This window comes from Amblyraja radiata, chromosome 6 (genome assembly GCF_010909765.2).
Source record: "Amblyraja radiata isolate CabotCenter1 chromosome 6, sAmbRad1.1.pri, whole genome shotgun sequence".
Classification (NCBI taxonomy): Eukaryota; Metazoa; Chordata; class Chondrichthyes; order Rajiformes; family Rajidae; genus Amblyraja; species Amblyraja radiata.
The window spans coordinates 21,355,740-21,371,812 of NC_045961.1; positions in this window are offsets into that span (position 1 = coordinate 21,355,740).

Consider the following 16,073-nt stretch of genomic DNA (forward strand, 5'->3'; position numbering starts at 1 on the left):
GGTAGGGTAATATAACCCGTTAATTTATAATGGATTTTACAATATCCTTACAGCTCATTTTGATGAACTGACCATTTTATGATAACCTTCTTAAATGAAATGGCGTATTTATTAACTATTCAGCGCATGGTATCAAGTTACAACTGAAGAAAATCTCAGCCTTTATTTCTTGATCATTGATGATGGCTCTCGGGTTGCAGTACGATCAGGCAGAGGTAACAACCTAATATCTTTTACTGAAGGCAGCCAGTTTCAAGCTGGTCATTAGTATTTGTAATAACAGTCTTTCAAGTTTGCAACATGATTCTTAATTGCGATATTATACATTTTGTTGCTTTCTCTTAAAATAAGAAAAGACTCAATGCAACAAATAATAATTTGCAGACAAAATAATGCAATTAACTAATTGTTTTCTGAGATGTGTATACATGTGTATAAATTTGACAAACTATAAATTCATTTAGTCTTTTAGACTTCTCATCTATGAAACTCTTCATTGTTAGCTGTATATAACCTCTTTGAAGTGTCTACTTCAGGTCCATTATATATTAATGGATTATACTATTATGCCCAACATTATGATCAAAATTCTCCCCGCCAATATTCTGCCCCTGCGTTTGTGGCAACACTGAGGTGGTCCTCATTATATAGGTCTTCATACATTTGGTCTGACATCCTGTATGATCACGTTATGATCACGTTAATGTAATTATCATTAAAATGCTTCTTCTTGATCATCCACCTTCATAACGCCACCTGCATGTAATAAAGTTTACAAAGTTCATAACAGAAACAACTAATAGCTATAATTAACAACTATAATGATTTCAGAACACCGTGAAATATTATGAAATCAGCAACAGCAGACTCTACTTAGATATTTGTGTACTCCATCTTTTAACATTGTCGACATTGGTCGTGGACATTGTGTCCTCCATATGAAGCCTTTCACTATTCTGTACATTTCAATGAACTCTGTTACCTTCTTACTGTCAGTTTTATTGATGTATTTTTATAAATGTCCTAAGCAATGAGAGGTTGAAGATGTCCGTAAAAACTCCAGCCTGTTGATCAGTGCAAGTTTTAAGCATGTGGTCAGGAAAATGATTATGTCCGGTTCTTTCTGAGGGTCCACGTTCACGAAGGATCTCTTGACATTGACCTCAGTGATTGGTACAGTGAAAGGTACATTGATATTCTCCCTTTCGAAACAAGCATAGAAAGCATTCTCCTCTGGGAGTGATGTCTTGCTGAAGTATAACTAAGTTTGGAGGAAGTGATGCCCATCAAGTCTAACACAGGCCCTAACACAGCTACAAAATGTTCATCTCATTTTCCTCTTTGGATTGAATGTGTCCCTTTGATTGTGTAATGGCATTAAAGGCCATATCTAGACCTTATTTGACCCTAAATCATTAAATTTGAATGCCCGATACCTAGCCCTCAGTAGATTTACAGACCTCCTTGTTCATCTAAGGCTTCTGGTTAAGGAACACACGGATGCTCTTGGTGGTAACTTACTCCGCCCCACATTTCCTTGTGAAGTCTGTAACAACTATGGTGTAATCGCTAAGGTCTATTGCCGAGTCCTGAACATTGTCCAGTCTGCTGATGCCAAGCAGACGTGGAGTTGTTCATCTGCCTTCCCTGACCAGCTCTGTGCAATCCTCACCACTGGATGCATGCTCTTCAATCACTGCCTATACACAGGAAGAAGCTGGTGGTCTGCTTTTCCAGAGTGAGGGTAAAGAGATGGTGCGATAGGTTTCTGTGGTAGCGGGGTAGCAATGGTCAAGATTATTTGATACTCTGGTGCTGCAGGACATGTTCCCCATAGCTTTTGAGGTTTGCTTTCCACATTGAAGGTGATCCGATACTCTGTACTTTCATGCATATCTTTCATTCATTTGTTCTATATCTCTCTATGTTGTGGTTCGTTTCACTTTGAACAGACAAAAACGCAAATAAAATCAGCAATGAAGTGGTAAAATCTTTATTTCGCCAGGCAGGTATGGTAGTGACTCTTACAGTATGTAGATGCTGACTATACAGAGCAACTCTATTCCCACGCAAGGGGGCAGTGTTTAAGTAGATACATTTATACGCCAATAATCAGCGAATCAGCAATACTTTATCTTACAGACCATGGTACAGAAGCCTCTTGCTTCTTAAGATTGACAGCTTCTTAAGATTGACAGCTTCTTAAGATTGACAGGTTCTTCCGAGAGAGGAAGGGTTAGCCCATATATGGTTATGATGAGAAGATTATTTTTCTGCAGATCATGCATTTTGTTTTTTTTTACTTTAATGAAGCACATTATAATCTAATAGAGCAAGGATAGGAGCCGAGTGTCTGAACATCCTCTTAATGTTTATATTATAGAGGAAAACATTCATGAAGTTGTGCTTGTTATCTCGCTTGCGTTATGGGAAAAGAGCATAAACATCTTTGTTTAGCCTTGTTAGAGTATTAGGCGAAAGGGTAAAGTGTTTTCTGCTGGCTTTGCAATTATAATAGGAGAAAGGTAAAAGCCTGTCTTGCTTCTAGTTTCAGCTGAATCAATTTTTGTAACTTTTAAATCTTTTAAACTTCCTCATCTATATCATCGTCTATATCTCTCATTTCACTTTCCCCTGCATCTCAGTCTGAAGAAAGGTCTCGACCCGAAACGTCACCCATTCCTTTTCTCCAGTGATGCTGCCTGACCTACTGAGTTACTCCAGCTTTTAGTGTCTACCTTCTCAATTTATTATCTTTTCTCAGTTTAATTTTAGTAATCGACTCACTGTAACTATCTTGTTCAAGCTTCACTGAAATTCTCTGCCAGCTCTGCCTGAGCGGCACAGTGGTGCAGCAAAAGTGTTGCAGTCTTGCAGCACTGGAGACCTAGGTTCGATCCTGACTATGGGTGCTTGTCTGTACGGAGTTTCATACGTTCTCCTCATGAACTCATAGTTTTTTTCCGAGATCTTTAGTTTCCTCCCACACTTCAAAGAAGTGCAGGTTTGAAGGTTAATTGGCTTGGTATGTGCAAATTGTCCCTAGTGTGTGTGGGGTAGCGTTAATGTGTGGGAATTGCCGGTCGGTGTGGACTCGGTGGTCCGAAAGGCCTGTTTCCATGCTGTATCTCTAAACTGTGTGCGATTTGCTGTTCGTTGTGGACTTGGTGGGCCAAAGGGCCTGTTTCCGTGCTGGATCTCCATACTAAAAACAAAAGGAGGATGCATCTTCGAAGTTCACCTGAGTAGTGTTCTGCCTGGGTGGAGCCAGGGCACCATAGACCACGAGTGGCTGCTGGATATCCTCACTATCCAAGGCTGGCAGTCTGACTGACTCATTTCATTGCTCCCTTGAGTAGGTATGTTACAATACTTACCTTCAGCGGTGCTGCAGTTCGGCCACTGGCCATGTGCGCGACATTGGCGCCTTTGAGAGGGGTGGGGGGTGGGGGGGGGGGGGTGGCGGGATTAAAATGCCGTTTTCTCCTGCCTGTCCAAAATATATTTTCTAGGGCAGCCAGCTGATGCTGAAAAATTGTTCCAACTTGCGTTCTCTGAAGTTTTTTTTGAAATCGTGGGACAATTTAATAGCTGGAGTAAAATAAAAAAGCAACTTCTAACGCTGTCAACGCCGACAACGGGACGGATCTCACGTAGGGGACAAAACATAAGATAAGTCGTCTATTTTACATATAAACTTGCTTCTTAAGATGACTTTAATCAAAATTTCATTGACGAAAATGTGATTATGGCCCCATACGAACTGGCAGTGTTTTTCCTGCCAATATGGGGTTCTAATGCACAGCAAACGGCAACTTTCCAATCGATTGCGTTCCACAAAAACCCACTCGCAAGATGATCAAAATGGCCATTAATTTACGGGAATTAAACATTAAATTCCTTCCAATTGGCCTATAAATTCATGGCAATCATAAATCTATTAAAACTCTGTGTATGTGTGTGTGTGTGTTCGTGTTTGTGTGTGTGGGTGTAGGTCATTTTGCCTTTGAAATTTATTTTCTCGAAAACCAGACACAAATACGCTGAGATTTTTACATATTTCTGTAGCGATTTAATTTACGATTTCGCAAATCGACTCCTCTCTAAATTTGATCAATTATTTCCCCAGATTTTTAATAAAGTTGTTCACAAAATGGATTGTTTTTTTTAAATCAAACTGTTGTGGCAGCTGCGGACGTCACATTGCCTTTGCTCATGGCACCGCCCCCCCATCCCCCGCACTCGATTAAAGCAGATGCTCTCAATGTGCAGGCTCACTTTCCACCACCCTTCCCCCCCCCCCCAGTCATTTTTTCGCCTCCAAAGATCAAGAGGAAGTAATGGCCGCCAGAGCCACCTTCTCATCGTGTGCCCCGTGCGACGATAATGGCTGCTGCCACCTGGCTCTCCTCCACTTCCCCCGTCCCCTCATGGCCCGGCTCTGCCACGATCGGCTGGTCCCCCCACTGCTTTTCACCGTCCCTCACATCGCTCCGTGCCTTGCTGGCGGCACGCAGGCTCACTCGGGATCACGCCCGCCCACACACTCCCCTCTCCCCGTACTCAGGGTCTGAAGCATTCGGGAATCGGTCCTCTGTGACGACCCGGAGATAACCGGCTGGCTCCGGGGGTACAGAGAGAATGTGCCAAGGATGCGATGCCATGGACCTGAGGCCCCTTCTGCGGCCGACGGCTGCTGGGCGGCCCTACCCCTCTCCTCCCTCCCTTCTTCCCCCTCCCATCTGCAAGCTGCCACAGTTCTCACTCACTGGCGAAGCCTCCCAAATATCTGAACCACAGGTTTGACTTATTCCACTCAAATTTTCTCTGTGACTCAATCGTTTCAATATTTGTTCCCATGTTGTACCTGAAGCATGGTTTGTCATGCCAGCAGACACACACTACTAGCAGCCAACTCATTGTCCTCTCCTGGTGTACCACCATATTCCTCTGTTTCCTCAGACCTCAGCAAAACTGTGTCTTGAAGACCAGCTCCACACATTCCTTACATTGAGTCAATGTTTGATGCTGTTCACACTTCACCAGGTATTCTTGCCACGTGCATTTCTAATCAGAAAAATGAATCTTTAGTTTTCCTAGTTTGCACTTCCACCTCCTTCTCACAAGCAACAACATCTCAATCTTAACTCCAGAGTCTTGTCTGTTGATTTCTTTGCTGTTATTATAACTCAGTCCAGGCAGGGTTTACAAAAGAGTAGTGAGGGCTGCCATCCTTGAACTAAACAGCAGCATCCAGTACACCAGTGAATCAAGATCACAATATATGATGTTCGTGGTTTTCCAAGGTACAATTACATGTATACATGCAATAAGCATGTAGATAGGCAGAGAGGCATTGAGAGAGGAGGAAATAAAAGGTAGATGGGCAGACTTGGAGACATGCAGAGAGAGTTAAAAGAAAATGGAAAGAGTAGATTAAGAGTAGATAAGTAGATAAAGATAATAATACACACATCCATTGATCATGGTTTATTTTGACCCTTGAGAATTCATTAGAAAAGTAAATATGGAAAGCTTTGTAACACTGGAAAACTTGTGGGTGAAATTAATCTGGAGCATGGAGCACTGTGGATGATCACTAATCAAAGCCACTGTTGATCCAATGAACAATATCACATGCTTTATGTGTAAGAAGGAACTGCAGGTGCGGGTTTAAACCGAAGATAGACACAAAAAGCAGGAGTAACTCAGCGAGACAGGCAGTACCTTCAGGATCTCAACCCAAAACGTCACCAGATGCATATAGTCTCTTGCGCAGAATTGGTGAATCGAGGAGCAGAGGGCATAGATTTAAGGTGAAGGGGAAAAGATTTAATACAAATCTGAGGGGTAACTTTTTCACACAAATGGTGGTGGGTCTATGGAACAAGCTGCCAGAGGAGATAGTTAAGGTAGGGACTATCCCAACGTTTAAGAAACAGTTAGACAGGTGCTACATTTTGCATATTGCCTAACGAAACGTTGCCTATTTCCTTCGCTCCATAGATGCTGCCGCACCTGCTGAGTTTCTCCAGCACTTTTGTCTACCTTCGATTTTCCAGCGTCTGCAGTTCCTTCTTAAACACAAGGATAGGGCAGGTTTGGAGGGAGTTGGACCAAATTTGAGCAGGTGAGACTCGTGTAGCTGGGACATGTTGGCCGGTGTGGGCAAGTTGAGCAGAAGGGCCTGTTTCCATACTGTATCACTATGACTCCATGAATCTCTGACTCTATGACTCAATTCCTTTTCTCCAGAGATGCTGTTTGACTCACTGAATTAGTCCAGCTTTTTGTGTCTGTCTTTGCACTTATGCTTTATCGCTGCAAAATATAGCATAAAAAAACAATAAAATCGATCTGTAATTTCAGAGAATAATTTCAAAGATTAATTCAAAATTCAAAGAAAACATGACCCATCATTGCTATTTTAAAAAATATATTGAAACGTATGCATTAAAAATATTTATTTTATTAGAGAAATTTGACTAGAGAGCATGTTCCTAGCATGAATAGTTAATAATGTGTTTATTAAGTACTCTGAAAGGACCTTGACAATATCTAATTATTAAAAAGATTGAAGGTTATAAAGACAAGTACAGACATTTCTGATCAAATACACCATGAAACACTATGATTCTGGTCCCTTGGGACCCAAGGCGATATCGTCTATGGAATACAAATTAATCCAATTTGAATTATGTATAACATAATGTTGAAGTCACATCTTAGAATTTTGTTTGATTACCTTTTGGAGGTCAAAGGGAAATTTTAAACAGTGCTCCCTTTTTAGAAGATTTACCTCTGGACATGCAGTTCCCATAGGAAGGAAATATTTTGTGGAAGAAGTCCTTGACTGCTCTACATAATATGATGGAAAGAACTAAAGCGGGGGCTAGAAATCCTTCATTTGTTCCAATCAATCTTCAGTTTCTTTATTATTTTTTATATATTTTTAAAATTAGGTTTAAATTAATTAATAATAGCAAAAATCAAACATTAAGTATGTTCTCCTCATCAAACATGTTAATCAAACGTTAAGTATGTTCTCCTCATCAAACATGTTCTCCTCATCAAACATCATACATATTCTAATTGTTGGGCTATCTTCAATGTAGTTTAGTTTCGTTTAGAGATACAATGCGGAGACAAGCCCTTCGGCCCACTGAGTTCGCACCGACCAGCGATCCCCGCACATTAACACTATCCTATGCACACCTGGGATAATTTAAATTTATACCAAGCCAATTAACCTACAAACCTGTACATCTTTGGAGTGTGGGAGGAAACCGAAGATCTTGGAGAAAATCCACGCTGGTCACACAGAGAACGTACAAACTCCATACTGACAGCACTCGTAGTCAGGATCGAACCCAGGTCTCTGGCGCTGTAAGGCAGTAGCTCTACCGCTGCGCCACCGTGCCACAATTAACCTTGTACTTTTATCTGAAATCTATTGTGATTCCAAGATGTGAGAAAGTATAGTCTGGAAATTAATCTTGGAGGTTTTTACATTAAAAAGATCATGCAACAATTAACTGAAATTCAATATTATTACATTGTTGTTCAAAGATTATCCACTGCCTCCTATAAACAATATGTTTATGCATTATTTTTAAGCCTTTGGTTATTGGTATAAAAAAGCTTCTATTTGGAACTTCAATTCACTCATAATATTATAAGACCTTTATTTCAATCCTCCCCCGCTATAATATAATCTCAGACTACTACTATTGATATCTGGCCCATCTGTAGATTCATTTTAATATGCTTATAATTAGAGATATCACATGCATAAAATGTCCAGTATAAAATATCCAGTTTAATTTATAATGTAAATATTTCAAACGCTGAAAGTTGCTTGATAAGACTAACACCCAAATAATGCCCATTGAAACAGTCCTATTGTCTTTCACCCATCATTTCACCTACTTCATATAAATGATATATTAACCTCATGTATCTTCGCACCGTTGTTTTATTAAGCAGATCTTCCTTTCTGTGATGTGAGATTTGAGTTTTTTTCCTAAATAATGGGAGTCCATTTCAGACTGCAGAAAGATGATCTCTCTTCCAAAGCATGTGAGGTAGAGAACTGGAGGTTGGTCCAATTCAATGAACACAACTCTGTTCCACATATAGAATACTTAGGCAAAATAATTAAATTACATTTATAAAAATTTCATGACAGCCCAAAATAACTTTGCTGGATTAATCTCAGTTTACAATCTCATTTCATTAATGGCACAATGGCAATGAAACATTCTCTCAATACTGCATGGGTTTGTCGCTAAACTTGCAATCTCAATTGCTGAAGCCAGCCAGGAAGGAGTACATAGTACAAACATAAAAACAATGCAGCGCAAGAAAAGGCTCTGCGGCCATCATGTCTGCATCAGCCGTAAAGCCAATGCAAACTAACCTTATCTGCCTGAACTGGTCAGTGTCCCTTTATTCCCTGCCTGGTCATGTGTCTGTCTAATTGTCTTTTAAACATTGCTATCATATCTGCTTCCCCAACTCCCCTGGCAGTGCATTGCTGGTGCCTTCTATTATCTGTAAAAAACTTGTCTTGTACATCTCTTTTAAACTTTCCCCCTCTCACAAAGCTTATGCCTTGTAGTATTTCATCTTTCCACCCTGGGGAATAGACTCAGTATCTACTCAAACTGTATCTCTCATCATTTTATATACTTCCATCTGAATGCCCCTCAGCTTCTGATATTCTGGTGAAAACAATTGAAGTTTGTCCAACCTATCCTTTCAGCCATTACTCTCTAATCCAGGCAATATCCTGGTTGGATATTCTGCACCAGCTCCAAAGCCTCCACATTCGTCCGACAGTGTACTGGCTAGAACTGCACTCTGTACTACAAATGTGGTCGAACTGAAGTTTTATACAGCTACATCATGACCTCCCAATGTTTATACTCAATACCTCATCCTTCAAAGTCAAGCATGCTGTACACATTATTTAACACCTTGTGTTGCCACTATCAGAGAGTAGTGGATTTGTACAGCAAGATCCCTCTGTATATCAATGCTTGGAAGTGTCCTACCCCGTACACATTACTGTTGTGTTTGTCATCCCAAGTTGCAATACCTCTTTTCTGAATTGCACTCCATCTGCCATTTCTCTGGCAAAATCTCCAATTGATCTTCATCCTGCTGATCATTTTACAACCTTCTTCACTATCCACAGCTCCTCCAATTTTCGTATCTTTTGCAAACTTACTTATCAGACCCCCTGCATATTAATTGAGATATTTTATGCATAGCACAAGCAACTCAGCTCCCACCAGCATTCCTTGTGAGACACAACTGCTCACAGACTTCCAGTCGACAAACCTCCCTCCAGCATTTTGTTTTCCATGACTAAGCCCATTTTGTGTCCAACATACAAATTCACTATGGATGCCACACTTAACCGTCTAGATCAGTCTACCTTATAAGATCATGTAAAATGCTTTATTGGAGTTCATATAGATAGCATCCACTGCCCTGCCCTTGAAAATCATCTTCATCACCTTCCCCACAAAAAAAATCAATCAAACTTGTAAGAAAGGACCTTCTAGATTTTTCCCAACTAGTTTGTGTTTTTCCATTTGCAATAATCCCTCCCTACACCACCTCCAGTTTAAATTCCAGTTGGAATATTTTGGAGGACCAAGTAACCAAGAACCAAGAACCAATATATTCTGCCCTTATGAATCATCTGCAATATTATCCCTACCACTGATGCAAGGCTCAAGGGCCTATATTCCGAGCCCTGGGGACTTACACACTTTAATGTTCCTCAGTACACACAACAGCTCCTACTTCTTAATATGGACATGCCATAGAATATCAACACATGCCTTGTCAGTTTTACCATTTCCTTTATGAATACTGATGCAAAGTAATTGTTAAGTACCGTGCCTACTTCCACTAGTCTTTAGTTTAGTTTAGAGATACAGCGTGGAAACAGGTCTTGCAGCCCACTAGGTTCACACTGACCATCAATCACCCGTTCACACTAGTTCCATGTTATCCTACTTTGTCAATCACTCCCCACACGTTGTGGGCAAATTACAGAGGCCAACTAAACTAGAACCCGCCCGTTTTGGGGGCGAAGGATGAAACCCGAGGATCTGGAGGAAACCCACGTGGTCACAGGGAGAGTGTGCAACTCCACACTGCACTTAAGGTCACGATTGAACCTGGTCTTTGGCGCGGTGAAGCAGCAAGTCTGCCAGCTGCATTGATGTGCCGCCCAAAGCAGTTCACACATACAATAAAAATACTCATGTAGAAATGGTATTACGAGGTTACAGAAGTGCATCAGACATGAGATAATTCAAAGTCATTGTCATTAAGAAAGGTGGAGAATATCAGAATTGTAGATTGAATGAATAAATAATACCATGCAGAGGCACATCTTGTCATGAAGAGGTATGACATGCTCAAAAGTGGATATGATAACACGTTGGCAAGATCTGTTATTTCCAGTGATGAATCTCATGGTTCATTTACTCCTTAAATGTATATCTATATAACTAAAAGTCTCATCTTGACCACTTCCTGTCTGTGCTGTATATTGAATTTAGTGGCCTGCATTCTGCTTGAAATGCTATGAAACTGAATTTGGTGGCCTGCACTCTGCCTGAAATGCGATGAAACTGAATTTGGTGGCCTGCACTCTGCCTGAAATGCGATGAAACTGAATTTGGTGGCCTGCACTCTGCCTGAAATGCGATGAAACTGAATTTGGTGGTCTGCACTCTGCATGAAATGCGATGAAACTGAATTTAGTGGCCTGCACTCTGCCTGAAATGCTATGAAACTGAATATGGTGGCCTACATTCTGCCTGAAATGCTATGAAACTGAAGTTGGTGGCCTGCACTCTGCCTGAAATGCTATGAAACTGAAATCGGTGGCCTGCACTCTGCTTGAAATGCTATGAAACTGAAGTTAGTGGCCTGCACTCTGCCTGAAATGCTATGAAACTGAATTTGGTGGCCTGCACTCTGCCTGAAATGCTATGAAACTGAATTCAGTGGCCTGCACTCTGCCTGAAGTGCTATGAAACCAAATTTGGTGGCCTGCACTCTGCCTGAAGTGCTATGAAACCGAATTGGGTGTCCTGCACTCTACCTGAAATGCTATGAAACCGAATTTGGTGGCCTACCATCTGCCTGAAATGCTATGAAACTGAAGTTGGTGGCCTGCACTTGTGCGTGAAATACTATGAAACTGAATTTGATGGCCTGCACTCTGCCTGAAATACTATGAAACCGAATTTGGTGGCCTGCACTCTGCCACAAATGCTATGAAACTGAATTTGGTGGCTTGCTCTCTGCCTGAAATGCTATTTCATGCAATAGCCATGAGTGAACTGACCGCCCACCAGCCCTGAATGACTGAGCTGCCAGCACACCAGCCCATTGGGTCCCACTTAGTCTATATACAGAGGATTTTTCCCACCGATTAAAAATAAAAGAGTTATTAGTGTTTAAAAAATGTTGAGATTCTCTTTCCTGAAGACCACAGCCCTTTCGCTTGAACTATAAAACCCAGAAGTGTTGAGTGCCTCAGTCAGTCTCTGCAAGATGGGGGGAGCGACAGTGTCACATCTCTTAGCCTGAGCTGTGAATAACACTGAACGCATGTCTACTAAACTATGAGTGTGGTTTTACTGACCTTGAGTGCCCTTAATGTGGTTTGAAAATGAAAATGTGGTTGGTTTCAAATAAAGCACAGCAAATGGTTGATGGTGGTTGGTTTGAAATGAACCACATCAAATGGTTGGTGGTGGTTGGTTTAAAATGAAGCACAGCAAATGATTGGTGGTGGTTGGTTTGAAATGAAGCACAAGAAATGGTTGGTGGTTGGTTTGGAATGAAGCACAGCAAATGTTTGGTGGCAGTTGGTTTGAAATAGCAAATGATTAAATGTCTAAACATGACAACTTCCTGCTTGCACTGTATATTTTTAGATAAAACGCTACCACTTTGGACTGCGATTTTTGGCCATCTTAGTCAGTCCCCCTCTGCTCATCAGGTGCAGACGATTCTTCCCATCAATAAAAATAAAACTGTTATTAGCGTTTACATTTTTTCGAGTATCTCTCTCCTGTCAATCCCGCAATGAAGGCCACGCCCCTTCCATTGATAGGGGGGAGGGATTATAAAACCCGGAAATGTAGTTGTGGCTCAGTTTCTGCAAGATGGGGGAGGGTGAGGTCACTACTCTGTCTGAGCTGTGAATCAACTGAACACACTGAATGTCTACTGAACTGTGAGTGTGGTGTTTATGTGGTATTTATGTGATGCTTCACCCTGCTTGAAATGGTATGAAACTGCATTTGAATGTGGTGGCCTTGCCCCCTGCATGAAATGGTATGAAACTGCATTTGAATTTGGTGGCCTTGCACCCTGCATGAAATGGTATGAAACTGCATTGTAATTTGGTGGCCTTGCATCCTGCTTGAAATGGTATGAAACTGCACTTCAATTTGGTTGTCTTGCACCCTGCTTGAAGTGGTATGAAACTGCACTTGAATTTGGTGGCCTTGCACCCTGCTTGAAGTGGTATGAAACTGCACTTTAATTTGGTGGCCTTGCACCCTGCTTGAAGTGGTATGAAACCGCATTTGAATTTGGTGGCCTTGCACCCTGCTTCAAGTGGAATGAAACTGCACTTGAATTTGGTGGCCTTCCACCCTGCTTGAAGTGGCATGAAACTGCACTTGAATTTAGTGGCCTTGCACCCTGCTTGAAATGGCATGAAACTGCACCCTGCTTGAAATGGCATGAAACTGCACTTGAATTTGGTGGTGTAAGTTATTGGGGCAAATCCTCCAAAATTATGGAAGAACTCAGATAAGGACATGGACATTTTTAAACCAGATTTGCTGCCAGATTTCCCAATCCACAAGGGAAGAACCAGTTTTGAACCTGTCTGTGGGCCTGGGCATCACACGACTATGCGGATGGTGTGAGCAGGAAAGGCTGAGATGGAGATAACGAGATTATCTTGGCAACACAAAGGAAGGAACCGAGCCTCAGCAGATGGGAATAAACAGCCCAACAGCAAAACATATCACCATCGTGGATGACCCATCCATCGGGACAATGTGAGCCCATCTACGCGATGGAATAACGATCAGGCTGAGGGATCATGACATCAGCAAACCCCTTATCATCGGAAGCCTATTGCTCATGCCAGATCGAAACTGAGAATCATCAAAAGACCCTTTTGTCCAGAGGACCACCTGGGGGGTTTCAAGGGGGAAACTCAGGTATAAAAAGCAGGAGTTAAGCCAGAAGTCGTTCTCTTTTTCTGCTCTGCTGGATGGCTCGTGACCCTGCATCAATCTAGCTGTAAGTACCCCAGTGACCTGGTGAAGTTCCCGAAATAGGATAGAGGTTGAGAGAAGAAGGGGAAAGGGGGTGTACTTGCAAGTAAAATTGTGTAAAGTAAGTTTTACGACGTGCCCGATAGTTTTCCTTCCATAGTCTTAATTTAAAGCATAAGTTTAGCCATGTATTATGTAGTGTTGATGAGATTCGATTTCTCATTGTTTAATAAAGCCTGTAAATTTTAGACTTGCTTTGAGTCCGTCTTGGTTTCTGTTTTCTCTCATCAGCACGCTCTGGTCAAGTCAACCTTTTATCATATCCCACCATAATTCCGAGGTCTAGAACCCAGGGGAATCCCTTTTGTTGTATTCTCTCTCTTGGGAACCATTCGAGTGGAGTGGTGGCCGATTGACCCTCCGACAAGGGAGAGAATAACTCGGGCAGTTGGGCCCGAAGTGGAGTAAAGGGAAACCAAACCCCTACAGTGGCCTTGCACACTGATTGAAATGGCATGAAAATGCACTTGAATGTGGTGGCCTTGCACCCTCCTTGAAATGGCATGAAATTGCATTTGAATTTGGTGGCCTTGCACCCATGAGTGAGCTGCTAGCACGTCAGGCTTGAGTGACAGAGCTGCCGCCCGAAGAATACATTTAGCCCACAATGTCCATATTAGCCCTCTGAAAACCAGTCCCTTCAGCCCACAACACCCATACTAGCGCTCCAAAAAGCCCCCCACTGGCCACCAATATTGGAATTGGTGGAGAGTTGGAATATTGTGTTGGGGGACCTGCCCTCCCATGTGAACATGGGACCCAACGGGTCCCACTTAGTCTAGTATATATATATATATATATATATATATATATATATATATATATATATATATATATATATATCTGTGGCAAGAAAGGATAAATCACTCTGCAGAATTACTGAAAGAAAAAATAAGTTGCTGATAGTTGCGTGCTGTGGAGTTTAAAAAAATCAAATTGTTATGGATACCATGTCATATTTTGGGTCTCGGTTCATTATGGGAAGGAAATATAAATCGAGTGAATCACTTTTTGAGTGAATGGAGTGACTCACAATTTGGGTGAAAATCTAACAGATGTTCAAAGATATTAACATGAGCAAATAATGATATTGTGCATACAGTATAATTGAAACAAAAGTATCTGCATATTTTGCACTGAAAAACTGTTAACAGCCCTTAATATTGTTTCATAATGTGAAGGGTGTATGATTTGTCTGCAGGAAGAATTCTGAGAGGATATTAAAATACTAATCACCTGGAGAATATATAAATGATAAGATTAGTCAATTATAGAGTGCTCTTGAGTCAATATGAACAGTTGGATAGCACAATATAGGAATGACAATCACCTGCCACTTTCACATAGGGGCCAGGTAGAATCAGAATTTCATTTCCTCGTAAGAACAGGAACAACACAACACAAAAGGCAGAACACAAAGTCAATGTTACGTGAGGGTATGTTTTGTCTTTCCGAGTCCTTCATCTGCCTTCAATGGTTGTGGTGAGGAGATCGGAACTAAGTATCGGGCCTGAAAGGAACATTTTCCTGCAAATCTGAAATAAAAAGAGCAAGTATCTGGGAATACTCAGCAAGCCAGTATGGAAAGAAAAAAGGAGTTGAATGTTTTGTTTTAACTGAGAAAGGGCACAATTTGATAAAAGACCAGAAATGTTAAAATATAACAAAAATATAATTAACAAGCACAACTGAAATGTTACCTGGTGCAAAGGCAGTTTATTATAGGCTGCTGAATGAATTAGGCCGTAATTTGTCGAGGATCTAGCTACGAACGGATCCATATTAGCTTTGGGTGTGCTGCGAGAGAAATGAAGAATGAACATTTACAAATCCACATAAGAGAGGAAAGGATTAAACATGACAACTGCATGCCCATTGACCCAAATGAAAAAGTAACAAAGAGCAACTTAGCTCAGACTACTCAAGGACCTCTGTAGACGAATGATATCAATAGTCTATGGAATTATCAGCTTTAATAAGGGAAGAGTCTAAAAACAAGGAAGTTTGATTGATTGAAAGATACAGCATGGAACAGAGCGTTTGGATCACCAAGTTCACACTGATCATTGATCACCCGCTATCACTAGTTCTATGTTATCTTACTTTCGCATTCTCTCCCTAAACATTCAGAGCAATTTACAGTGGCCAATTAATCTGCAAATAGTTGTGTCTTTGGGATGTGGTTGGAAACCTGAGCACCCGGAAAAAACGCTTGCAGTCATAGGGAGAATGTGCAAACTCCACACTGATGACACCCGAGATCAGAATTGCATCAAATCTTTGGCACTGTGAGGCAGCAGTTCTACCAGCTGCGCAATTGTGTCACCCTATGTTATATAAACCTGTATATAACCTCTTCTGCTAAAAGTGAATCGCACAAGGTCTTGAGGAAATTGCAAAAAAACGATTTGAGAGAATGATTCTAGAACCCAGTGATCTCAGTCATATGAAGAAACAAGAATAGATGGTGCTGTGCTAACTAGAATAGGAAATGCGCAGAGGAAATTTATCAGACACGTTCAAAGTAATAGATAGAGTAAGTAAGCAGGAAGGCTTTGGAGTATCAGAGGGTTTAGTATATTGGGCATTTGGTGTTAAGGCGATTAGATAAAGAAACAGTGGTAAAACAAGAAATAATTAGCTATGACCTGCACAGCTTGAAAGGACATTGGAAATGAT